The sequence below is a fragment of the Bos taurus genome, chromosome 16, assembly GCF_002263795.3.
Source record: "Bos taurus isolate L1 Dominette 01449 registration number 42190680 breed Hereford chromosome 16, ARS-UCD2.0, whole genome shotgun sequence".
Lineage (NCBI taxonomy): Eukaryota > Metazoa > Chordata > Mammalia > Artiodactyla > Bovidae > Bos > Bos taurus.
Genome location: NC_037343.1, coordinates 35,820,691 through 35,847,517, shown reverse-complemented (window position 1 = coordinate 35,847,517; position 26,827 = coordinate 35,820,691). Strand labels below are relative to the sequence as shown.

At 39.3% G+C, this 26,827-nt stretch overlaps 1 protein-coding gene and 1 non-coding gene across 10 annotated transcripts in view; both read right to left on the bottom strand.

The window, feature by feature from the left end:
• RGS7 (regulator of G protein signaling 7) overlaps positions 1 to 26,827 on the bottom strand; it is a 486,948-nt gene that overhangs the window by 35,197 nt on the left and 424,924 nt on the right.
• On the bottom strand, positions 15,879 to 15,950 carry TRNAY-GUA (transfer RNA tyrosine (anticodon GUA)). Its single transcript has one exon. It is a non-coding gene; the product is annotated as a tRNA-Tyr (tRNA).

Below are 26,827 nucleotides of genomic sequence, written 5' to 3'. Positions count from 1 at the left end.
ATACAAGAGATCTGCATGTGAAAGTGAGTGTTAGCTGCTAACCCAACAGATTCAGAGCAAGGATATCTAGAGACCAAATAAGGTGATGCCCCCAGCTGATATCTGCATTCAGCTTCCCTCAGAGTCTACATTATCTGGATGAGATGACACTTATTAGACGGTGATGTGCATCTCCTAAGTTAGAAAATCAATGGCATTCAGTTGAACCAGCTCAAATCCCAGAGAAATTTTTCTACAGGGATCAGTGACATCCAGTGACTTGGAATATTTGTTTGTCTGTAGACAGAATGTGCAGTGGAGTTAATGGTCAAAATGTGGAAGATGAAGAAAGCAACTGGTAATCAACAGACCATGCTTCTTTTCAGAATTCTTTTCTTTTTCCCTTTTCATAGACAGGTGAGCCCCTTTCAAACAGGGTGGGTTGGAGGAAAAGTTTGGACAGTTTGCTCCTTGATTTTTGACAACCACAGGAATATCATTTTGCCACATTTATTTTTCTGTTGCAAAGAAACAAAGAACTCTAAAGCTTCTTTCTTATTTGGAGAAGAGAAAAGGAGGGAGGGAGAAAGAAAAAGGAAGAGGTAGGAGAAGGAAGAAGAAAAGGAAAGAGAGAGAGGGTGGGAGAGAGAAAACACAAATCAGGAAACAGAAGAAAGGAGATTAAAAATACTTGAGATCTTAATGGAGAAAGGTCCTTCAGTTCAGTTCAGTTGCTCAGTCGTGTCCGACTCTTTGCGACCCTATGAAGTGCAGCACTCCAGGCCTCCCTGTCCATCACCAACTCCTGGAGTTCACTCAAACTCATGTCCATCGAGTCACTGATGCCATCCAGCCATCTCATCCTCTGTCCTCCCCTTCTCCTCCTGCCCCCAATGCCTCCCGGCATTAGAGTCTTTTCCAATGAGTCAACTCTTCGCATGAGGTGGCCAAAGTACTGGAGTTTCAGCTTTAGCATCATTCCTTCCAATGAACAACCAGGGCTGATCTCCTTCAGAATGGACTGGTTGGATCTCTTTGCAGTCCAAGGGACTCTCAAGAGTCTTCTCCAACACCACAGTTCAAAAGCTTCAATTCTTCGGTGCTCAGCCTTCTTCACAGTCCAACTCTCACATCCATACATGACTACTGGAAAAACCATAGCCTTGACTAGACGGACCTTTGTTGGCAAAGTAATGTCTCTGCTTTTGAATATGCTATCTAGGTTGGTCATAACTTTCCTTCCAAGGAGTAAGTGTCTTTTAATTTCATGGCTGCAGTCACCATCTGCAGTGATTTTGGAGCCCCCCAAAATAAAGTCTGACACTGTTTCCACTGTTTCCCCATCTATTTCCCATGAAGTGATGGGACCAGATGCCATGATCTTCGTTTTCTGAATGTTGAGCTTTAAATCAACTTTTTCACTCTCCTCTTTACTTTCATCAAGAGGCTTTTTAGTTCCTCTTCACTTTCTGCCATAAGGGTGGTGTCATCTACATATCTGAGGTTATTGATATTTCTCCCGGCAGTCTTGATTTCAGCTTGTGCTTCTTCCAGCCCAGCATTTCTCATGATGTACTCTGCATATAGGTTAAATAAGCAGGGTGACAATATACAGCGTTGACGTACTCTTTTTCCTATTTGGAACCAATCTGTTGTTCCATGTCCAGTTCTAACTGTTGCTTCCTGACCTGCATACAGATTTCTCAAGAGGCAGGTCAGGTGGTCTGGTATTCCCATCTCTTTCAGAATTTTCCACAGTTTTTTGTGATCCACACAGTCAAAGGCTTTGGCATAGTCAATAAAGCAGAAATAGATGTTTTTCTGGAACTCTCTTGCTTTTTTTGATGACCCAATGGATGTTGGCGATTTGATCTCTGGTTCCTCTGCCTTTTCTAAAACCAGCTTGAACATCTGGCAGTTCACAGTTCATGTATTGCTGAAGCCTGGCTTGGAGAATTTTGAGCATTAGTTTCCCAGTGTGTGAGATGAGTGCAATGAGTGCAAACTCAAAATGAGTTTGAGCATTCCTTAGACATTGCTTATCCTTTAGATGTGATTGGAAGTTAGTAGTTACATGGTTGTATTTCCTTTACTTGCAACTTTTGATACAGGATGCAGGGATCTCTGGTACTAGTTAAAATTATTACATTGTATATCTCTGCTCAATTTCTCTATTTTCTCTCCACAGACTGAAAGATCATCAGTTACCCTTGAAAGTGACTCCAGAGAAAATATGAAAGTGGAGAAAATGAGTTTGAGGAGCTGGGAGGATATAGAGGCAAGGGCGAAAGGCAGCACTGATGTGATAGAGAAATAAGTTGTTCTACACAAGCACTGGCAAGCAATAGGGATTAGCTCTTTGTATAATGAGAACCTAGGACATTTTTCTTAGAGACCCTTCTCCTGACAGTACAACCATTGTGACAATACTCCACTACAATGTTGTAAGGGATAAAGAAGTAAATGAAGAAAGCATTTTTCTCTTGAATTGTTTTCTTTGTAGGTTGTATGTGAAATACATATATACTATAATACACTGCCCTGTAAACATTAAGTGAAAGTGAAAGTGAAGTCGCTCAGTCATGTCTGACTCTTTGCGACCCCGTGGACTGTAGCCCACCAGGCTCCTCCGTCCATGGGATTATCCAGGCAAGAACACTGGAGTGGGTTGCCATTTCCTGTAAACATTAAATAAACTATAAATTTGGTTTGCATATCTATTTAAGAATAGAAATAGCACAGCCAAAAATAAGTAAATAAATAAATAATTTATAAAAGAAAAGAACTTCCCTGGTGGTCCAGTGGTTAACAATCCACTTGCCAACACAGGGGATGCACGTTCGACCCCTGGTCCAGGAAGATCCCATATGCCATGGAGCACCTAAGCCTGTGCGTCACAACTTCTGAGCCTGCACCCTGAGCCTGTGAGCCACAACTACCGAGCCAGAACTATAGAAGCCCATGTGCCTAGAACCCATGCTCCGCAACTAGAGTAGCCGCTGTCGTGAGAAGCCTGCACACCACAAGTAGAGAGCAGCCCCAACTTGATGCAGCTAAAGAAAGCCCACACAGCAACAAAAGGCAAACTCAGCCAAAAATAAATAGTAAATAAATAATTTTTTCAAAAACAACAGAAGCAGCTGGTTTAGCACCATGATCTGCTTAGGGGAAGAGCACCCTCCTGTGTGAGACTTATTTACTAACTGACACTGAGCGATTCACTTAAACTTTATCGGCATCAGACTGATCAATATTTGATATTCTGATTTAATTTTCTATGGCTGGTTCTAGTGTAAGTGTACATTAACAAGTCCCCTCTCCCCCACTACCAGCCATTTCATATCCTCTCTCACTGATGATTTTAATATGCAGCCAGTATTCATAGATGCTTGCTCCTTGAAAGAAAATCTATGTCAAACCTAGACAGCATATTACACAGCAGAGACATCACTTTGCTTACAAAAGACCATCTTGTCAAAGCTAGGGTTTTTCCGGTAGTCATGTATGAATGTGAGAGTTGGACCATAAAGAAGGCTGCCGCTGCTAAGTCACTTCAGTCATGTCTGACTCTGTGTGACCTCATAGACGGCAGCCCACCAGGATCCCCCATCCCTGGGATTCTCCAGGCAAGAACACTGGAGTGGGTTGCCATTTCCTTCTCCAATACATGAAAGTGAAAAGTGAAAGGGAAATCACTCAGTCGCGTCCGACTCTTTGCGACCCCATGGACTGCAGCCTACCAGGCTCCTCCGTCCATGGGATTTGCCAGGCAAGAGTACTGGAGTGGGGTGCCATCGCCTTCTCAATTGATGCTTTCAGACTGTGGTGCTGGAGAAGACTCTTTTGAGAATCCCTTGGACAGCAAGGAGTTCAAACCAGTCAATCCTAAAGAAAATCAATCCTGAACATTCATCGGAAGGACTAATGCTGAAGCTCCAATACTTTGGCCGCCTGATGCAAAGCCAACTCATTAGAAAAAGCCCTGATGCTGGGAAAGACTGAAGGAGACGGGGACAACAGAGGATGAGATGGTCAGATGGCATCACTGACTCAGTGGACATGAGTTTGAACAAGCTCTGGGAGATTCTGAAGGACAGGGAAGCCTGGTGTGCTGCATGGGTCGCAAAAAGTCAGACAAGACTGAGCGACTGAGCAACAAAAATTCATAACCATTGATCTAGAAGTGACAAAGATAATGTTTTATAAATATTAAAGCAGTGTGTGTTCATTTCCCATTCAATTTCCATTTCCTTGCAGCCTTCTACCCCTAAGCTTATTAGAGAATGGTAGACACTGAAATTCCTTAAGCTCTTATTGATATATCAAGAGTCAAGCATGACAAGACAGATCACAGAAGATTTTCTTCTATAATTTAAGGAGTGGGATAAATGAGAATGTGATATACAGGAAAAGGAAGGCATGTCCCTCTGTAACTGAGGGGGAAAAGAGAAATAAAGGTAAGACGCAGCATCCGACATGTGTCCTCATTTTCTTCCTCTGGAGAAGAAAGCCCAGGCAGAATGAAAAGAGTGATAGAAATACCCAGTCAATTATGAGGGAGCCTATAATGTGTGGGTTGGATAGCTGGTCCCGCTTACCTAGAAGAATCACCACATGCCATCACACTCAATGTGAATCTTTACAATTGGAGTTGGCAAGAGAGATAAAACTGAGATAGTATTTCTTAGGGCCTGTAGGAAGTAGGCAAGAGATCCAGATTTTGTTGCATGTCTCAGTGGTAAAGGAGGCAGAAATTCTGAGACTAATAGATGGATGGGAACCTGAGGTTGAGACAAGGCCAAAGTGTGCAGGGATTTTTATGTTGGTAGCACAAATGTCTGGAATACAAACTCCAGTGAGCACCCAAAGATGAGATGGTATTCCCATGAGAGCAGTCCCAGGAATAAACTCGACTGACGTATCTAAAGCAGAAATCAGAAAGAAGTCAGAAGTCCTGTGGATGGTTGACCCTTTCTCCACTGTATGAGATCATATAAAAACAAAGCATTTATACTCCACACTCCTATCAAAACTACCTTGCATAGAAGCAGGGAAAGGTGGAAGAAAACGGAAAGTGTGATCACTTACCCCAAATTTACCTAGCAGATGCTTTAAATGATTGCATCATACAGAGCACACACATTGAAGACTATTCTTCCAATGTTTCTGAGATAAATAGGCCAATTAAAAAAAAACAAACACCAGAAAATATATTTTCTATATACACAAGAGGAGTCTGAACTAATAGAACTTGAAAGCTCCTTCTGTTATAAGCTAGAATTCTAAATCAATCTTACTTCATACCAAGTCATACCAAATGGGTATTTATAAATGGCCCTAGAAATTGTGTCAACCACTGAAGGCACGAAGTAGAAAGATATTTTCTCCTTGTATAAAAATGTATCTGACTGCCCTCTCAAAGAGAATTTTCCTTTTCAAAGTTAAAAAATTTTGGTCTTTCAAATTTAGTTAATGAGCCCTTAGCAAACATCTAAAATTCTACTTGAACCAATTTTTAACACCATTGATCAGCAAATTAATGAGAAGTCATAGATCCTAAAAGTAAATATTATTAGAAGACTGAACCCTGAGGTAATGTCCCATAACTCAGCTCCCATTCCAGACTAATGAAATATGCTAGTTCAAAATTTTTTGCTAATGGCACAATGGTTAAAATAATAAACTGAACCTGGGATGCTTGTCTCAGTGGACTTCCAGCTTCCTTTCATTTCTAAAGAGCCCCTTAGGAAGCTAATGCTTAGACCGGTCTCTGGTATCTAAGCTTACATAGGGGATTCTTGAAGACTGAAAAAGCTTCAATACTCAAAGCCCTCTGGTGTATTTCTGAATAATTAATGTCATTTCAAAATAACTACTTTCAGAAATCAGGCACTGAAGTGGGTGAAATATGGGAATATTTCTTTGGAATTTTTAAAATAATAATTTTAAGAAAATTTATTTTTGTATCTAAACCTAGTGATAAGTGGTAAGGTATAAAAATGAAGGTATGACCATACCTCATTATTCTGTTAATATAGTAAGGATGCCAGACAGATGTATCATCACAGTGTGGGAGCCTAAGGACTAGGCAGTAGATGGCAGAGGGCATTACACGTCAAAAGGACATTCCAGACATCCATTCTTACATGAATACTGCTGTTCCTCACCAATGTGGCAGATAAAGATTTTTTTAAAACTTTGCTTTTAAGTAAATTTGATGTGCCCCTTGGTTATTTTGAAAAGGCAGTTATCCTTTTGAAGCACATACAATATGTACCACTCAGTTCAGTTCAGTTCAGTCGCTCAGTCGTGTCCGACTCTTTGCGACCCCATGAACCGCAGCACGCCAGGCCTCCCTGTCCATCACCAACTCCCGGAGTCCACCCAAACCCATACCACTAGCTGGCAACAGATTCACTTGAAATGTTCAAAACGTATCTTCCCAATAAGACACAAATGACAGTACCATTACCAAGTAGGCACTCAGTAAAAATGGTCAAATATGTACTATTTTACAGATATAATGAAGTATACATTACTGTTGGATTTAAGAAATAATACAATTGCATTTACATTGGCCTAGAAAAGAACTATTTCTAGTGATTCAAAGGAGAATTTATTTTCAACAAAACTAACCTGTGTTGTAACACTACTGTAATATTGTTTGCTAAAAGCAGAATTTAATGTCTTGGAATCCATTCCTGCAGGGGCAAAAGGAGCATACTATTGAGAACTATTATTGACACAGTGCTCACTTAAGTGTCTTAAAGAGTTGCAAAACAGAAGCTGGAATTCTTGGTTTCACTGTTGACATTTTATTTAAAAGAATTTAAAAATCACTTATTTCCTCTCCTGTAGCAGAAGGCAAACCTGAGTTCAGGATAACTTGGGATACCTGAAGGATTCTTTGATGAAGAACAGCACTATTAAAAGTAATGGAGAAAACAACTCCCTAAATTCAATCAGTATGGCTGATATGTAACTGCAAAACAATGTCCTAAGGGACAAATAAGTGGAGATTTAAGAATCAGGCGGCATATGGAGCTGATAGTAAGAGATACACACATTCCTGGAAATTAAAAATTCAGACTTGACCCTAGGGGAATTAACATTTTGAATATATGTTAATTATTGGGTCAAAAAAATACATTATTGAAAATGATCTGTCCTTCTGTAACACTGTACCAGTTTTAAAAATTCAATTTGCAACATATTGTACCTCAGTTAAAATGATCCCTTATTCTTATACAAAGCAATTCTAGGTTTTTAAAGTGTTCAACCTCAGGATATTTTTTAAAGATCCAATTCAAACTTTTCTTTCTCTTCTTGGGTACTTGCCAATTGATTTAACTTCTGATCCTTTCAGCTTGGCTGACCTACTCATTTACTAAATGCTACACACAAACTGAAAGAAGTTGTCTGTGGCTGGAATTCTTCTCCCCTTTTTTTGAAGGAGTTGGTTTTTTTGATATAATCTTTTATTTACTGGCTGTGCTGGGTCTTCACTGCTGTGAGGACTTTTCTCTAGTTGGGATGAGCAGGGGCTATTTTTTAGATGTGGTGCTTGGGCTTTTCACTGAAGCAGCTTCTCTTGCTGCTGCGCACAGGCTACAGAGTGTGCAGGCTTTAACAGTTGTGGTTCCTGGGCTCCAGAGTACAGACTCAACAGTCGTGGCGTACGGGCTTAATTGCTCCGCACTAAGTAACTGAACTGCGAACCAGGGATCAAATCCAAGTCTCTGGCATTGGTAGATGGATTCTTCACCACTGAGCCACCAGGGAAGTTCCTGGAATTCACTACATTCACTCTCTTCTATAATATTTACTCATTTGATTTCTACTCCATCTTAATTGTTGTCTATAGATTGTTAATTAAGTAATCCTACTTTTGTGTATGTTATGAATGACCTCTGCATGTCAAAAGGCACAAGGAAGTCTACTGTGGCAGAGGGGAGAGAAATATACCAGGACAGCCTGGAATTGTGGAAAGTGGTTAGCTTAGGTAGAAATTATAGATTATGGTAAAAATCTCTGGTTCAATTCTAAACATAAGTGGTAGTTACTGGAGTGTTTCAAACATGAAAGTGGCTTGTTATGCTCTACATTTTTAAAAACCCACTCAAACTTTATATCCTTCATAAAAAATTGGACTAAGTGTGAAATGATAAACTATAAAACTCCTAAAAGATAACATAAAAGAAAATTTAGGTGATCTTGGGTTTGGGGATGACTTTTTAATTCAACAGCAAAGGCACAATCCATGAAAGAAATAATTGATAAGTTGAAGTTCATAAAAATTAAAAACTTTTGCTCTATGAAAGATACTGTCAAGGAAACAAGAAGATAAGTCACAGACTAGGAAAAATATTTGCAAAATACAGATCCGATAAAGGATTATTATCTAAAATATACAGAGACTCTTAAAATTCAATGATAAGAAAATGAACAACATGGTTAAAAAATGGGTAAAAGATTTGAACAGGCAACTCACTGATGAAGATATACACATGGAAAATAAGCATATGAAAAGATGCTTCACATCATGTGTCGTTAGGAAATTGTAAATTAAAGAAACAATGAAATACCATTACACCACCTATTAGAAAGACCAAAACACTGGCAATTCCAGATGCCTAAGAGAATGTGAGACAACAGGAACTCTCATTTGTTGCTGATGGAAGTGTAAAATGGTACAGTCACTTTGAAAGATAGTTTGGTGGTTTCTTACAAACTAAATATACCTCTAATCACACGATCCAGCAATTGTACTCTTTAGTATTTATCCAAAAGAGTTGAAAAGTTAGATCCTCATAAAAACCTGCATGTGGATGGTTTATTTATAATTGCCAAAACTTGGGAGTACTCAAGATGTCCTTCATTAGGTGAATGGATACATAAACTGTGGTACAGATATGCAGTGGAATATTTTTTAGCACTGAAAACAAATAAGATGTTAAACATGAAAAGACATGAAGGAAACTGACATGCCTCTTACTTAGTGAAAGAAGTCAATCTGAAAAGGCTACACATAGTATCATTCCAACTATATGAGATTCTGGAATATTGCTGTTGTAAACTTGCTCAGTCATGTCCAAATCTTTGCAACCCTGGCTGCAGCACACCAGGTTTCCCTGTCATAACCTTGGAGACAGTTTAAAAAAAAAAAAATCAGTGGTTGCCAGGGGTTGGGAATAAGGAGTAAGAACAGGTGGAGCTAGAGGATTTGGGGGAGCAGTGAAATTACTCTGTATGATACTATAATGCTGGATAGGTGTCATTATATATTTGTTCAAACCCACAGAATGTAAAATACCAAGAGTGAACCTTAATGTAAACTATAGATTCTGGGTGACAGTGCTGTGTAGTTTCACTTATAACAAAGTACCATTCTGGGGATGTTGATAATGGGGGGAGGCTGTGTGTGGGAAGGGAAGAGGGGGTACAGGAACTACCTATACTTTTTGCTTAATTTTTCTGTGAACCTAGAACTGCTCTACGAAAGTCTACTTAAAAAAACAAACAAACAAACTGGAAATTGTGAGTCCTTTGGGAACTGATCATCAGGATGGGGATAGAACAAAAGTGGAAGCAAGGACACCAGTCACAGGGCTACTGTAATCATCTAGGCAAGAAATGATGCTGAGGGCATCTGCACATCAGCATTAAAGATCGTGGGTATTGTATTTGGGAAATATTTTGAAGCCAGGATCAGTAAAATTTGCTGATGTGTTGGGTTAGGGAGCTAAAAGGAAGAGAATTGTCAATGATGACTTCTAGGTTTTGGCAAATGAGTTGCCATCAGCTGAGATGAGGAAGCCTGGGACAGAAATAAATGGAAGTGAAGACATGAGTCAGGGATAACTCTGATATTGTATTTACATGTGATTTTTAATATTTACTGAATTTTCCAATTGGAATGCAGCTCCTTATGCAGTCATTATCAAGTCACGAGACTTCGCAGAGATGCAGTGGTAAAGAAACTATCTGCCAATGCAGGAGACGTAGGATAAGTGGGTGGGTTTGATCCCTGGGTCGGGAAGATCCCCTGGAAGAGGAAATGGCAACCCGCTCCAGTTTTCTGGCCTGGAAAATTCCATGGACAGAGGAGTCTGGCTGACTACAGACCATGGGGTCGCAAAAAGTTGGACATGACTGAGCACACATGCATTCATTGAGTAATGGCACAGATCATTTCCAACATAAATGTTTATACAATAACCTGCCTCTGACCCAACCTTTTGTGTCTTTGCCTTTTTGCATCATCATTGCTGATAGAAGCACATCACTGAATGTGCAAGATTATTATCTAATGGTCAATTACCAAGAGGGTGGTAGAGCAGCCTCCTTATTCAGAGTATTGGCTATACTTCCTTAAATTATTCTTCACATTCTCCTAATCTGCTCTGGTTGAAATAATACCCTTCCATTTAACATCCATGAATGGTCTGTTCACCCTTCAATGATATTTCTATTTTATATACTAGCTGTTGTGGTGTTGACACAGACTGTTACAGTTCTCAACAAGCTACCAAGAGGAGTCTAACACATAAGTCTGCCTAGAGCTTCTCTGTGATCAATGGCATTGCTCACGTTTCAGGTTCAGTTTTAAAATACTGAAAGTATTCCCAGCTAGAATTATTCAGGAATAAAAAAATCACCAAGAGTTAGTTGTTGTACTTACCTTGGATAAAATATTGAATATGAGCTCCTTGAAGAGACAAAGCCTGAGGCGCATGTGCATGGACCCTTTTGTTCTGTTGCACCTGGTCTGCCACGTACACAAGTGACTGATCTCCAACACTTTCTATGATTCTTTCCTTACAAAAATCTGGTTGTAATTTGGGGACATGCAAAGATTTTTCAAAGGGGAGATTTAAAAAGTCCCTCTTGGATTTAGCATACAAGCTCCAACTTGCCATACACAGAGGAGCCCTGGGTTGGCTTCTAGGATACTTCCATAAGCATCAGTGACATGGCTTTTGGTTCACACTGCGTTGTTGTCTCTCTGGGATCTCATTCATGGAAGGTGAGCAGCAGCATACAGTCTTGGAATCCCTGATCCTCAGACTGAATATCATCAAATGACTTAGAAGTTTTGATTTTAACTCTTTGACTCTGTTTACTGAATGGAAGAATGAAGGAATGAAACCTAGGCTAGCTCTCTGATGGCAACAAAAATTTCCTACAGCATAAAAATTGAGAACCCAAAAAGTAGGAAAATGTGACCAAATTGGTGACAGAAATTTTTAATTCTGTAAATATTACTATTGCTAGTACTGGTGATTTAATGGTGTAATGTAAAAGGTGAAGAAGAACCAAATAAAATTTCCATTAGTATAAATAACTCTCAGTAAGTTCAAAATGCTTATAATGATTATTATAATAGATAACACGAGACAATGATAAAATGACAAGTTCATAAAAATCATATTGGAACATATGATGAATTACATATATTGAATGTAATAGTGCCTTGAATTACAATAGTGATTTGAACTCAAAATCCTTTAATTCCAAAGGATATAAGAGGCTCCAAAGTAATACGTTCCACAGTGGAGAGGTGTACCTCCCTTTTACAGGCCAGTAATGTGCCCTGTGATTTCTTAGGAAGGAATGATGCTAAAGCTGAAACTCCAGTACTTTGGCCACCTCATGCTAAGAGTTGACTCATTGGAAAAGACTCTGATGCTGGGAGGGATTGGGGGCAGGAGGAAAAGGGGACGACAGAGGATGAGATGGCTGGATGGCATCACTGACTCGATGGACGTGAGTCTCAATGAACTCCGGGAGTTGGTGATGGACAGGGAGGCCTGGCGTGCTGTGATTCATGGGGTCGCAAAGAGTCGGACACGACTGAGTGACTGATCTGATCTGATTTGGTCTGAATGTGCTAAAATGTCCTAATGATACATGATGTTGAACACCTTTTCGTATACCTACTTGCCATCTGTGTATCTTCTTTGGTGAGGTGTCTATACAGATCTTTTGTCCATTCTTAATTGGTTGGTTTCTCACTGTTGAGTTTTAAGAATTCTTTGTATATTCTGGATACTAGTCAATTTTCAGTTACTTATTTATTTTGATATTATGGTCCCAGTCTGTGATTTGTCCTCTCATTCTTATAACAGTGTTTTTCACAGACCCCAAAGATTTAATTTTAATAAACTGACTTACCAAATTTTTCTTTTATGCCTTTAGTGTTGAATCTAAAAACATATCACCAAACCAAGGGTCATCCAAATTGTCTCATATGTTATTCTCTAAGAATTTACAATTTAGCAATTTACATTTAGGTGAATGATCCATTTTGAGGTAATTTTTTAAAAAGTTATAAGGTCTATATCTAGATTCACGTTTTTCTTCCGTTTTTTTGAATGTGGGTCTTCAGTTCTTTCAGCAACATTCTTGGGGAAGACTATTCTTTCTCCATTGACTTGTTTCACCCTTTGTCAAATATAATTCTGGGCTATCTATTCAACTGATGTATTTACGTATTTTCTTATCAGTACTATACTGTTTTAATTATAGTAGCTTATATGCAGAGTACGTCATGCGGAATGCTGGGCTGGATGAAGCTCAAGTTGGAATCAAGATTTCTGGGAGAAATACCAGTGACCTCAGATATGCAGATGACACCACCCTAATGGCAGAAAGCGAAGAGGAACTAAAGAACCTCTTAATGAAGGTGAAAGAGGAAAGCAAAAAACTGGCTTAAAACTCAACATTCAAAACCCTAAGATCATGGTGTCCATTCCCATCTGTGCGTGTGTGTGTGTGTGTGTGTGTGTGTGTCAATCGCTTAGTCATGTCCAACTCTTTGTGACCCTATGGACTCTAACCTGTTAAGCTCCTCTGTCCGTGGAATTTTCCAGGCAAGAACATTGAAGTGGGTTGTCATTTCCTTCTCCAGGGGATCTTCCTGACCCAGGGACTGAACCCAAGTCTCCCACATTGCAGTCTATTCTCTACCATCTGAGCCACCAGGGAATCTGATCCCATCACTTCATAGCAAATAGATGGGGGAAAATGGCAACAGTGACAGACTTTGTTTTCTTGGGTTCCAAAATCACTGTGGATGGTGACTGCAACCATGACATTAAAAGACACTTGCTCCTTGGAAGAAAAGCTGTAACAAACCTAAATAGCATATTAAAAAGCAGAGACATCACTTTGTCTACAGAAGTCCATTTAGATCAAATTGCCAACATCCGCTGGATCATAGAAAAAGCAAGAGAGTTCCAGAAAAACATCTATTTCTGCTTTATTGACTATGCCAAAGCCTTTGACTGTGTGGATCACAATAAACTGTGGAAAATTCTTCAAGAGACGGGAATACCAGACCACCTGATCTGCCTCTTGAGAAATTTGTATGCAGGTCAGGAAGCAACAGTTAGAACTGGACATGGAACAACAGATTGGTTCCAAATAGGAAAAGGAGTTCGTCAAGGCTGTATATTGTCACCCTGTTTATTTAACTTATATGCAGAGTACATCATGAGAAACGCTGGACTGGAAGAAACACAAGCTGGAATCAAGATTGCCGGGAGAAATATCAATAACCTCAGATATGCAGATGACACCACCCTTATGGCAGAAAGTGAAGAGGAACTCAAAAGCCTCTTGATGAAAGTGAAAGAGGAGAGTGAAAAAGTTGGCTTAAAGCTCAACATTCAGAAAACGAAGATCATGGCATCCGGTCCCACCACTTCATGGGAAATAGATGGGGAAACAGTGGAAACAGTGTTAGACTTTATTTTTCTGGGCTCCAAAATCGCTACAGATGGTGACTGCAGCCATGAAATTAAAAGACGCTTACTCCTTGGAGGGAAAGTTATGACCAACCTAGATAGCATATTCAAAAGCAGAGACATTACTTTGCCAACAAAGGTTCGTCTAGTCAAGGCTATGGTTTTTCCTGTGGTCATGTATGGATGTGAGAGTTGTACTGTGAAGAAGGCTGAGCACCAAAGAATTGATGCTTTTGAATTGTGGTGTTGGAGAAGACTCTTGAGAGTCCCTTGGACTGCAAGGAGATCCAACCAGTCCATTCTGAAGGAGATCAGCCCTGGGATTTCTTTGGAAGGACTGATGCTAAAGCTGAAACTCCAGTACTTTGGCCACCTCATGTGAAGAGTTGACTCAATGGAAAAGACTCTGATGTTGGGATGGATTGGGGGCAGGAGGAGAAGGGGATGACAGAGGATGAGATGGCTGGATGGCATCACTGACTCGATGGACGTGAGTCTGAGTGAACTCCAGGAGTTAGTGATGGACAGGGAGGCCTGGCGTGCTGCGATTCATGGGGTCGCAAAGAGTCAGACACGACTGAGCGACTGATCTGATCTGATGATTTTTCCAGTAGTCATGTAAGGATGTGAGAGTTGGACCATAAAGAAGGCTGAGTGCCAAAGAAATGATGCTTTCAAATGGTGGTGCTGGAGGAGACTCTTGAAAGTCCTTTGGACTGCAAGGAGATCAAACGAGTCAATCCTAAAGGAAATTAACACTGAATATTCATTGGAAGGATTGATGCTAAAGCTGAAGCTTTGGCCACCTGATGCCAAGAGCTGACCCATTGGAAAAGACCCTGATGCTGAGAAACACTGGGGCAGAAGGAGAAGTGGGCAACAGAGGATGAGATGCTTGGATGGCATGACCTACTCAGTGGATAAGAGTTTGAAGAAACTCCGGGAGATGGTGAAGGGCAGCGAAGCCTGGCATGCAAAGAGTTAGACATGACTGAGTAACTGAACATGAACACAGTCCTCTGACTTTGTGGTTCTTTTTCAGTATTGTGGTGGTTATTCTGTGTCATTTGTCCTTTCCATAAATTTTAGAATTAGTTTGTCAATAGCCACAAAATAATTTGCTGGGATTTTGATTTGGACTGTGTTAAATCTATAGATCTAGTATTGAAGAACTAACATCTTCACAATACTTGTCTTCCTATCTCCATACATGAAATATTCCCTGCATTTATCATGATCTTTATTTTTTTCAGCAAATACTGAAATTGCTTCAGTACTTTCCCCATATTATTCTTGTGTGTTTTGATAGACTTAAAATCTATATGTAATGGCATTTAACTTTTAGTGCTAATGAAATGGTATTGTGTTTCTAATTTCAAATTCCAAGTGTTTATTGCTAATATATAAGAAATCAGTTGACTTCTGTGTATTAACTTTATATCCTGCAACTATATTACTGCAGTTTATTAATTTTAAGAGCTTTGTTGCTGTGGTTGTTGATTCCTTGTGATTTTCTACATAGAAAAAAACCATGTTATACGTGAACAAAGACAGTTTTATTTCTTCCTTCCCAATTTCCTTCCCGTTTGCGTATTTTTTTTTTACTTTATTTATTTTTAAATTGAAGGATAACTGCTTTACAGAATTTTGTCTTCTGTCAAACATCAACATGAATCGGCCTTAGGTGCACAAATGTCCCCTCCCTCTTGAACCTCTGTCCCATCTGCTTCACCATCGCACCCCTCTAGGTTCATACAGAGCCCCTGTTTGAGTTCCCTGAGACATACAGCACAGTTTTGTGCATGTTCAATTACCTTTTCTTGTCATTATATTAACTAGGTCCTTCAGTAAGATGTTGAATAGGAGTGGTGAGAAGGAACATGTTGCCTTGTTCCTGACGTCAGAGAGAAACCATCTATTAATAGTATTTCACCATTAAGTATGATATTAGCTGCAGGTTTTTGGTAAATGTGCTTTATCAATAAGTTGAGGAAGTTCCTCTAGTCCTGAAAGTGAAAGTGAAAGTGAAGTCGCTCAGTTGTGTCTGACTCTTTGTGACCCCGTGGACTGTAGCCCACCAGGCTCTTTCGTCCATGGGATTCTCCAGGCAAGAATACTGGAATGGGTTGCCATTTCCTTCTCCAGGGGATCTTCCCAACCCAGGGATCGAACCTGGGTCTCCCGCATTACAGGCAGACGCTTTAACCGCTGAGCTACCAGGGAAGCCCTTTCTCTATTCCTAGTTTGCTGACAATTTTTATCTTTTATTGAGTGTTGGATTTTGTCACATTTTTTCTGCTTCTATTGTTACGAGTATATGATTTTTAAACTGTTGATTATGGAATGTTGAACTAGCATTGTGTACATGGAATAAATTCCACTTGGTTGTGGTGTATACTTATCATACATTTGTTGGATGTCATATATTCATAATTTATTGGAAATTTTGCAGCTGTGGGTCATGAGAGACATTTGTTTGCCTTTCTTGCAATGACTTTGTGAGGTTTGGGTATTAAAGTAATGCTGGAATCATAGACTGAGTTATTCATAGGAAGTAGGCCCTCTTCTCTTTTCAGGAAAAATAGTAAAAAAAAAAAATTGGTATAATTTCTCCTTTAAATGCATGCTAGAATTCTTCAGTGAATTCACCTGGGATTTTGCTTTCTATTTTGGAAGGTTATTTGTTATATATTTAAATTCTTTTGTTGAATAGATTGTTTAATCTTTAATAATAGATACAACTCTTCATTAATACATGTAGGTATATTCATATCAATTACTTTTTGGGTGAGTTTTGGTAAACTGTGTCTTTCACAAAACTTGTGCATTTCATGTAGGTTTTCATATTCGTGGGCATAGAGTTGTTCACAATATTCATTTCTTATCAAAATAACACCTGTGTGATCAGTGGTAATCATTCCTCTTTTATTTCTGCTATTAGTAACTTGTGTCTGCTCTCTAACTAGAGGGGCTTCCCTGGTGGCTCAGCCTGTAAAGAACCTGCCTGCGATGCAGGAGATCTGGTTTGATCCCTGGGTGGGGAAGATCTCCTGGAGAAGGTAAATGGCTACCCACTCCAGTATTCTTGCTTGGACAGAATTCCATGGACTGAGGAGCAATTTATCAACCTTAATGAACCAGCTCTAAGTATTGTATTTCTCTATCACTTTCCTGTTTTCAATTTAATTGATTTCTGCTCTAAGTTTTATTTCTTTTCTTCTGGGTTTTTCTAGTTTTCTAATATTAAAGTTTAGATTATTGATATTAGGTTTTCCTAACATATGTATCAATGCATATATTTATAAATTGCCAAGTACAACTTTCAATGCATCCACAGATTTTGATAACATGTATTTTCATTTAGCTTGAAATATTTTACAATTGCTCTTGAAACTTCTTTTGGACCTATATATTATCTGGAAATGTGTTGCTTAACTCTAAGTATTTTGTCATTTTCCATCTGTCTTTCCATTACTGGTATCTAGTTAATCCCATTGTGGCCTGGGAATACTTCATATAATTTCCATTAAAATTCTTTTACACTTATTAGGATGAGTTTTGTGGCCCCGAATGTGTTCTTTCTTAGTGTGTTCCATGGGAATTTGAGGAGAAGGTATATTCTGCTGCTATTGGATGAAGCAGCTTATGATATCAATTAAATCCAGTTGATTAATGGCACTCTTCAGTTCAGTTATGTTCTTCTTGATTTTCTGCCTGTTAGATCTGTCATTCCATGACAGAGGTGTGCTGAAGACTACAGCTATAATGGTGTATTTGTCTATTTCTCCTTGCAGTTCTATCAATTTCGGTCTCATATTTTGATGCTCTATTGTGCACACACATTAAGGATTGTTATGTCTTCATGAATAATTAATCTCTTTATCATTACATAATGTTGCTCCTCATCTCTGATAATTTTTCTTGATCTGGACCTGGCTTCATCTGAAATTAATACAGCTACTAATTGACTATGCTAAAGCCTTTGACTGTCTGGATGAAAACGAACTTTGGAAAATTCTTCAAAAGATGGGAATACCAGGCCACCGTACCTGCCTCCTGAGAAGCCTGTACGCAGGTTAAGGAGTAACAGTTAGAACTGGACATGGAACAACAGACTGGTTCCAAATAGCAAAAGGAGTACATCAAGGCTGTATATTGTGACCCTGCTTATTTAACTTCTATGCAGAGTACATCATGTGAAATGCTGGGCTGGATGAAGCACAAGCTGGAATCAAGATTGCTGGGAGGAACATCAACAACCTCAGATATGCAGATGACACCACCCTTATGGCAGAAAGTGAAAAGGAACTAAAGAGCAATTTGATGAAAGTGAAAGAGGAGAGTGAAAAAGCTGGCTTAAAACTCAACATTCAAAAAACAAAGATAACGGCATCTGGTCTCATCACTTCATGGCAAATAGATGGGGAAACAATGGAAACCGTGACAGACTTTTATTTTCTTGGGCTCCAAAATCACTGCACCCAGGGACCACAGCCATGAAATTAACAGACACTTGCTTCTTGGAAGAAAAGCTATGACAAACTTAGACAGTGTATTAAAATATAGAGATATCACTTTGCCTATAAAAGTCTGTATAGTCAAAGCTATGGTTTTCCAAGTAGTCATGTATAGGTGTAAGATTTGGACCATAAAGAAGGCTGAGCGCTGATTAAATGATGCCTTGAACTTTGGCCAAAGAAATGATGCCTTCAAACTGTTGGAGAAGACTCTGAGAGTCCCTTGGACAGTAAGGAAATCAAACCAGTCAATCCTAAAGGAAATCAATCCTGAATATTCATTGGAATGACTTATGCTGAAGCTGAAGTTCCAATACTTTGGCCACCTGATGAGAAGAGCCGACTCATTGGAAAACCCCCTGAAGCTGAGAAAGACTGAAGGCAGGAGAAGGGGATAACAACAAAGGACAAGATGGTTGGATGACATCACTGACTCAGTGGACACCAGTTTGAGCAAGTTATAGGAGATGCTGAGAGACAGGGAAGCTTGGCATACTGCAGTCCATGGTGTCACAAGGAGTCAGACATGGCTGAACAACTGAACAACAACAACTCCACCTATCTTTTGACTAGTGTTCAGTTCAGTTCAGGTCAGTTCAGTCGCTCAGTCGTGTCTGACTCTTTGCGACCCCATGAATCGCAGCGCGCCAGGCCTCCCTGTCCATCACCAACTCCTGGAGTTCACTTAGACTCATGTCTATCGAGTCGGTGATGCCATCCAGCCATCTCATCTTCTGTCGTTCCCTTCTCCTCCTGCCCCCAATCCCTCCCAGCATCAGAGTCTTTTCCAATGAGTCAACTCTTCACATGAGGTGGCCAAAGTACTGGAGTTTCAACTCAGCATCATTCCTTCCAAAGAAATCCCAGGGCTGATCTCCTTCAGAATGGACTGGTTGGATCTCCTTGCAGTCCAAGGGACTCTCAAGAGTCTTCTCCAACACCACAATTCAAAAGCATCAATTCTTTGGCGCCCAGCCTTCTTCACAGTCCAACTCTCACATCCATACATGACCACAGGAAAAACCATAGCCTTGACTAGACGAACCTTTGTTGACAAAGTAATGTCTCTGCTTTTCAATATGCTATCTAGGTTTACTAGTGTTAGCATCCCTTTACTTTCTCCATAGCTTTACTTTACTTTTAATCTGTACCTCTGTCTTTATACTTAACTGAGTTTCTTAATATATAATTAGGTTTTAGGTTTTCATTCACTCTGATAGTCTCTCCCTTTTAACTGGTGTATTTAGGCCACCACTGTTTAAAGAGATTATAATATAGCTGGATTAATACCTGCCATATCTTTTTCATAGTTTTCTATTCATTGCCATTGCTCTGATTCTTTTCCTTTTATTTTTTCTATTTTTCTACCTTCTATGTTTTTAGTTGAGAATTTTTGCTATTCCTTTTGTTTGCCTTTCTTAACATATTAATTCTATTTCATTTTAAACTTTCCTCAGTGGTTGCCTTTTGGTTTGCAATACATACTTACATCTAATCAGACTCCTCTTTCAAATCACACTATACTACTCCATTCAATTACCTTATAATAGGTTATTCCCAATGCCTTCTCCTTTCTGTACCCTTTAACACTGCTATTATCATTTGAACGATAGTTAAAAATAAAAAAATAGACCTGAGTTTCTGACCTATGGTATTTCCTTCTTTCTAAAGATTTTCCACATTTCTTGCAAGTCCCCTGATGACAGAGTCCCTCAATTTTTATTTATCTGAGAAAGTGTTTATTTCTCCTGCACTTATAAAGGATAATTTTGCTGGATAGAATTCTAAAGTTTTTTTTTTTTTTTCTTTTGACACAAAATATTTCACTCTGCTCTCCTGCTTGCATGATTTCTAAAAGTCTGATGCAACTGTTAATCTTTTTCCTCCCTATGTAAAGTGTTTCTTTTTCCTCTGGCTTCTCTGAAGATTTGTCCACTTTCTGAAATTTAAATGTGTTATGTCTAGGTTTGGATGTTTTGATATTTAGTCTGGTGGTGTTTTTTAAGCTTCCTGGCTCTCGGTTAATTTTCAGAAATGATGGCTCATCACTGCTTCAAATATTTCTTCTCTTCTTGCTCTCTTGTTTGTCTTTCTGGTATTCCTATTATATGTATGTGACACCTTTAATAATTATTTCACAGCTCGTGTCTTTTTCATCCTTTTTCTCTTTGCATTTTGGCTTTGGAAATTTCTATTGACATTTTTTCAAGCTCACTGATTATTTGCTTGGCCATGTCCAGTCTATTTACGAGCATATCAAATGCATTCTTCATTTAATGTTAAGGCATTTTTTATTCTAACATTTTCTTCTGATTCTATCTTAGAGTTTCCATATTTATGTTTATACCTCTATTCTTTATTCCTTAATGTTGTTCATTTCCTCCATTAGAAACCTTAGCACATTTTTCATACATGTTTCAAATCCTTAGTTTGGTAATTTCGACATCTCTGCCATATTTGAGTCTGATTCTGATGCTTAATGTGTCTGTTTGAGCTGCTTTTTTTCCTTCCCTTTCACTCTATGTGAATTTTTTGTTGAAAGCCAGTTATCATGTATCGGGTAAAGGCCCTGAGGCAAACAGGTGTTTATTGTGTGGTTTGCACATCTAGCTAGAGGTTAAGCTGTATTTACTGCTTTCTTTTGTTATAGCAGAGATAAACTTTCCTCTGCTTTCCTTGTCTGTGTCTCCCCAGTTGTCTTCAGGTTTCCCTTAGGCTTTTTAAAACACAAACATTATTTATTTTTTATTTTTGGTTTTGCTGGGTCTTCATTGCTGCAAGGGCTTTTCTCTAACCCGGCAAGCGGTGAGGGGCAGGGGGCTACTCTTTGTTGAGGTACACAGGCCTCTCATTGCAGTGGCTTCTCTAGGACTCCTGGGCTTCAGTAGTTGCAGTTCCCGGGCTCTAGAGCACAGGCTTAATAGCTGTGGCACATGGGATCGGCATGTGGGATCTTCCTGATCAGGGATCAAACACATGTCTCCTGCACTGGCAGATGGATTCTTATCCACTAAGCCACCAGGGAAACCTCTCTCTCAGTTCAGTTCAGTCGCTCAGTTGTGTCCAATTCTTTGCGACCCCATGGACCGCAGCATGCCAAGCCTCCCTGTCCCTCACCAACTCCCAGAGTTTACCCAAACTCATGTCCATTGAGTCGGTGATGCCATCCAACCAGCTCATCCTCTGTCATCCCCTTCTCCTCCTGCCTTCAATCTTTCCCAGCATCAGGGTCTTTTTCAATGAATCAGCTCTTCGCATCAGGTGGCCAAAGTATTGGAGTTTCAGCTTTAGCATCAGTCCTTCCGATGAACACCCAGGACTGATCTCCTTCAGAATGGACTGGTTGGATCTCCTTGCAGTCCAAGGGACTCTCAAGAGTCTTCTCCAACACCACAGTTCAAAAGCATCAATTCTTCATCGCTCAGCTTTCTTCACAGTCCAACTCTCACATCCATACATGACCACTGGAAAAACCATAGCTTTGACTAGATGGACCTTTGTCAGCAAAGTAATTTCTCTGCTTTTTAATATGCTGTCTAAGTTGGTCATAACTTTCCTTCCAAGGAGTAAGTGTCTTTTAATTTCATAGCTGCAGTCACCATCTGCAGTGATTTTAAAGCCCCCAAAATAGAATCCTTCCTTAAGGCTTCCTAAATAAGGCTTGAGATGTGCAGTTTTTTCCTTTGCAGTTCCCTGTTGTTGTTTAGACTCTCTTAATGTTGTGGCTGGCGCAGAGGGAGTGGAAGCATTTTATAGTTCTAGGGTTAGGTGCCATTCTTTTCGTGAGCCTGTGCTCTGGGGCTGTAACCTTTACAAATTTCTCTCCATTTTTTTTTTTTTCCACCTCACTTGGGTGAGACCAGGATTAGAGTCTGGTATTTCCTTTTCTTTGTGTTGGTGAAGTTCCTGTACAACTCCGATCAGTTTCTCTTAAAGGCAGATCTAGTTAAGAAGATGAGAATGTTCTGAGAGTATTTGAAAATAGTTCCTTTTTCCCTTCCCCTGAGAGATGTACAAAGGGATTTCTCTTCAAACTTCACTGTGAGAATCTGGTAGAATTCCTGGAGGCAAAACTCACAAGTGTATGGTGTCGCCTCAAGACTGGGCTCCCTTGGAGTCTTAACTTTCAGGTTAGTCTTCTCTGAACCTCCAGCTATTTGTCCATTACAGGTTAAGTTTCTTACCCCAGTATCGGTTCCTTGGAGGTTTCTGCTCTTGGGCTTCTGGTAAATTGTGATTTCCTGTATTCACCTGTCTCTCCAGTTTTGGGCACTTACAGCATTTTACGTAATGACCTCATTCTGAGATGAATGTAAGAAAAATCGTTGATTTTCAGTTTATTCAGCTCTTTTTCTTATTGTGAGACTGAGAGTGATAATTTCCAAGATCTTTCAATGCTGGACTGGAAGTCTTGATTCATTTTTTAAAACTATTATTGATTTTTCTTACTGAATACGTAAACATATTAAATTTTAATTTTAAAACAGATTAGCATAAAAAGATAAAATCAACAGAATTTCAGCATTCATAAATAAACTATTGTTGATATTCATGTATATATCTTTTCAGTCTTCTCTCTACACATCTGCCTGTCCCTCTGTCTTGTCTGTCTATCTACCTACATACCTATCTATCCATCCACCTACCTATCTATTTACTTATGCCTCTTGCAACAACCAAAGAATTCAAATAGACCTTTGGACCTAAGAGTGTGAGATTGTATGCAGATATATGGTCATATTACCTTTTAAAAATTGTTTGAAAATTTAATAGGTAAAAATATAAATGTTTCCCATTACATTTTTTACTTCTTTGATATTTTCTCACTGACATATGAGTTCTATATATAAATAAGATTACTCCTTTATTATATGTGATAACATATAATATCATTCACCTTGTTTTTCTATTTTATTTTGAGGTCTGCATTGCTTTTGAACCTAAATTAAAGAGACTGAGCTGATGGTTTTGTGTGATAAACAAAAGTCTGGAGTAACTTAAGTTGAATCATGAATATAACAAGTTAGTAAAAATAATAAATTGAAAATCAAAATTATGGATATAATAGTGGAGTGTTAACCCTATGGAAGTTAATTTAGCATCAATATATCATGAAACCCTCTACTGTCATATAGCAGAATACTAATACAGTAATGGGGATAAACAAATTATAACTATATGCAATAACATGAAAGACTCTCAAAGGAAGATGTTGAATATGAGAAGAGTGATATTAATAATTCCATTTATATAAAGACAGAAATAAGCAAACGTATCTATGGTATGAGAAGTTACCACTGACCTAGGCAGCAGTGACTGGAACGGTCCCTGGTAGGGCTCTGGGATCCTGGTGCCTTTGTTGTTGTTCAGTCACTCAGTTGTGTCTGACTCTTTGTGACCCCATGGACTGCAGCATGCCAGGCTTCCCTCTTCTTCACCATGCCCTGGAGTTTGCTCAAACTCATGTCCATTGAGTCGGTGATGCCGCCCAACCATCTCATCCTCTGTTGTCCCCTTCTCCTGCTTTCAATAGTTTCGGCATCAGGGTCTTTTTCAGTGAGTCAGCTCTTCTCATCAGGTGGCCAAAATATTGGAGCTTCAGCTTCAGCATCAGTCCTTCCAATGAATATTCAGGGTTGATTTCCTTTGGGATTGACTGGTGTGATCTCCATGCAGTCCAAGAGACTTTCAAGAGTCTTCTCCAATACCACAGTTTGAAGGCCTCAATTCTTTGGCACCAGGCCTTTTTTATTGTCCAGCTTTCACATTTGTATATGACTACTAGGAAAACCAAAATTTTGACTAAATGGACTTTTGTAGGCAAAATAATGTTTCTGCTTTTTAATATGCTGTCTAGGTTTGTCATTGCTTTGCCAGTCAAGGCTGGTGAACTGGTTCTGTTCAATTCTTGAAAATTCATTGTGCACTTAAGCTTTGTGCAATTTTCTGTATGTAGGCCATCCTTTAGAAAATTATTATTGAGATATAATTGACATATAACATTATATTCACTTCAGGTGTACAATATAATGATTTAATAAATGTATATATTACAAAATAATATTGCAATATATGTATATATTGCAAAACTAGATAATAAGTCTACTTAACGTTTATCACCACACAGTTTAAACTTCTTTCCTCATGATGAGTATTTTTAAAATCTACTGTCTTAGCAACTTTTCAATATACACTTCGGTATTAGTGACTAAAGTCAAGGTGCTATACATCACATCTCCAGGACTTACTTCTTTTAAAACTGGAAGTCTGTCCCTGTTTACCCCCTTCACACCATTTCTCCCAGCATCCCAACCCCCGACCTCTAGCAGCCACCAATCTGTATCTAAGAGTATATTTTTTGGGTTCTACACATAAGTGAAATGATATTGTATTGGTCATTCTCTAACGTATTTCACATGCCCATGCTGTCACAAATGGCAAGATTTTATTTTTTTATGACTGAACTACAAATGTGTTTGTGTATGTACATATGTGTACACAAACACTTACATATGTACATACATAAGGGACAGCTCATTTTATCACACTTTTTATTGTTCTTCACAGATGTCATGAGCATGTCAGTGCTCAGTCATGTCCCACTCTTTATGCACCCTATGGACCATAGCCCCCCAGGCTCCTCTGTCCATGGGATTTTCCAGGCAAGAATAGAATACTGGAGTGGGCTGCCATTTCCTCCTCCAGGGGATCTTCCTGACCCAGGGATTGAACCCACATACTTCTCTTGCATCTCCTGCATTGGCAGGCAGATTCTTTACCACTGTGCCAGCTGGGGAGCTACAGATACTGCATCATTGTAGAAACTGAAGGGGTTTGTGTCAGCCCTGCGTCAAGCAAATCTATCAGCACCGTTATTCCCGCAGTACTTGTGCATTCTGTGTCCCTGAGTAAGTTTGGTAATTCTCACAATATTTCAAACTTTTTCACAGAGTACATCATGAGAAACGCTGGACTGGAAGAAACACAAGCTGGAATCAACATTGCCAGGGGAAATATCAATAACCTCAGATATGCAGATGATACCACCCTTATGGCAGAAAGTGAAGAGGAACTCAAAAGCCTCTTGAGGAAAGTGAAAGTGGACAGTGAAAAAGTTGGCTTAAAGCTCAACATTCAGAAAACGAAGATCATGGCATCCGGTCCCATCACTTCATGGGAAATAGATGGGGAAACAGTGCAAACAGTGTCAGACTTTATTTTTCTGGGCTCCAAAATCACTACAGATGGTGACTGCAGCCAAGAAATTAGAAGACGCTTACTCCTTGGAAGGAAAGTTATGACCAACCTAGATAGCATATTCAAAAGCAGAGACATTACTTTGCCAACAATGGTTCGTCTAGTCAAGGCTATGGTTTTTCCTGTGGTCATGTATGGATGTGAGAGTTGGACTGTGAAGAAGGCTGAGCACCGAAGAATTGATGCTTTTGAATTGTGGTGTTGGAGAAGACTCTTGAGAGTCCCTTGGACTGCAAGGAGATCCAACCAGTCCATTCTGAAGGAGATCAGCCCTGAGATTTCTTTGGAAGGAATGATGCTAAAGCTGAAACTTCAGTACTCTGGCCACCTCATGTGAAGAGTTGACTCATTGGAAAAGACTCTGATGCTGGGAGGGATTGGGGGCAAGAAGAGAAGGGGACGACAGAGGATGAGATGGCTGGATGGCATCACTGACTCGATGGACGTGAGTCTCAGTGAACTCCGGAAGTTGGTGATGGACAGGGAGGCCTGGTGTGCTGTGATTCATGGGGTCGCAAAGAGTCAGACACGACTGAGCGACTGATCTGATCTGATCTGATCTGATGGTGATCTGTGATCTTTGACATTACAACTATGACTTGCTGAAGGTTCAGATGATGGTTAGCATTTTTGAGCAAGAAAGTATTTTTAAATGAAGGCATGGACATTAGTTTTTAGACATAATGCTATTGCACACTTAATAGATCACCATATCATGTAACATGACTTTTATATACACTGGTAAAGCAAACATTCTCTATGACTTATCGTGGTGCTCTAGAACTAAACCTACACTATCCCTGAGGTATCCCTGTGTCCACATTTTCTTTATTCACTCACCCATCAATGAGCACTTAGGTTGCATCTATTGTAAATAATGCTGCATTGAACATGAGGGTGCTTTTTTAAGTTCATGTTTTCATTTATTTTGGTTAAATACCCAAAAGTGGAAATGCTGGATCATATTGCAGTTTTATTTTTAATATTTTGAGAAACCTCCTTACTGTTTCCATAGTGGTTGCACCAATTTACATTCCCACCAGGACAGTGCACAGAATTTTGCTCCATATCCTCACCAACACTTATTATCTCTTATCTTTTTAGAACTGCCATTCTAACTGGTGTGAGGTGCCATTTCATTATGGATTTGATATGCATTTCTAGTATGTATGGTATACTTGAACAAAATTTTTTTTAAATATCTGTATCTTAACCTTATACCAGGTTCCCCTCTATGGTCCTCAACAAAAATGTGCCAAGGTGATGCCTGTCACAGTGTATCTGCAAGAATATTTATAATTGTGGCCTTGTGCTTTATAGTTTGTG